The sequence below is a fragment of the Arachis stenosperma genome, chromosome 10, assembly GCF_014773155.1.
Source record: "Arachis stenosperma cultivar V10309 chromosome 10, arast.V10309.gnm1.PFL2, whole genome shotgun sequence".
NCBI classification, from domain to species: Eukaryota; Viridiplantae; Streptophyta; class Magnoliopsida; order Fabales; family Fabaceae; genus Arachis; species Arachis stenosperma.
The window spans coordinates 36041683-36042576 of record NC_080386.1 but is presented as its reverse complement, the minus strand read 5'-3'; the positions used below and the strand labels follow the sequence as shown (position 1 = coordinate 36042576).

Sequence of the window (894 nt, the reverse complement as noted above, 5' to 3'; positions counted from 1 at the left end):
GGTGATTTCTCCATGAAGAATTATAGGTGTTTCCATAGGGTTCTCCTAGGTAATTCACCTCTTCCATGGAAGGGTTCTCAGGATCATAAGCTTCTTCTTCAGATGAAGCTTCCTTAGTACTGCCAGGTGCATTTTGCATTCCAGACAGACTTTGAGAAATTAAATTGACTTGTTGAGTCAATATCTTGTTCTGAGCCAATATGGCATTCAGAGTGTCAATCTCAAGAACTCCTTTCTTCTGACTAGTCCCATTGTTCACAGGATTCCTTTCAGAAGTGTACATGAATTGGTTATTTGCAACCATTTCAATTAGCTCTTGAGCCTCTGTAGGCGTCTTCTTCAGATGAAGAGATCCTCCAGCAGAGCTATCCAAAGACATCTTGGATAGTTCAGAGAGACCATCATAGAAAATACCTATGATGCTCCATTCAGAAAGCATGTCTGAGGGACATCTTCTGATTAATTGTTTGTATCTTTCCCAAGCTTCATAGAGGGATTCTCCATCCTTCTGTCTGAAGGTTTGGACTTCCACTCTAAGCTTACTCCATCTTTGTGGTGGAAAGAACTTTGCCAAGAAGGCATTGACTAGCTTTTCCCAAGAGTCCAGGCTTTCTTTAGGTTGAGAGTCCAACCATATTCTAGCTCTGTCTCTTACAGCAAAAGGGAATAGCATCAGTCTGTAGACCTCAGGGTTAACCCCATTAGTCTTGACTGTGTCACAGATTTGCAAGAATTCAGCTAAGAACTGATGAGGATCTTCCATTGGAAGTCCATGGAACTTGCAATTCTGTTGCATTAGAGAAACTAATTGAGGCTTAAGCTCAAAGTTGTTTGCTCCAATGGCAGGGATAGAGATGCTTCTCCCATAGAAATCAGGAGTAGGTGCAGTGAAGT

General features: G+C 41.7%; 1 non-coding gene across 1 annotated transcript; it reads left to right on the top strand.

Moving 5' to 3' along the window:
- Positions 1-433: 433 nt before the first annotated feature.
- LOC130959061 (small nucleolar RNA R71) lies at positions 434-541 on the top strand. Its single transcript, XR_009078157.1, has one exon. It is a non-coding gene; the product is annotated as a small nucleolar RNA R71 (small nucleolar RNA).
- Positions 542-894: the final 353 nt, after the last annotated feature.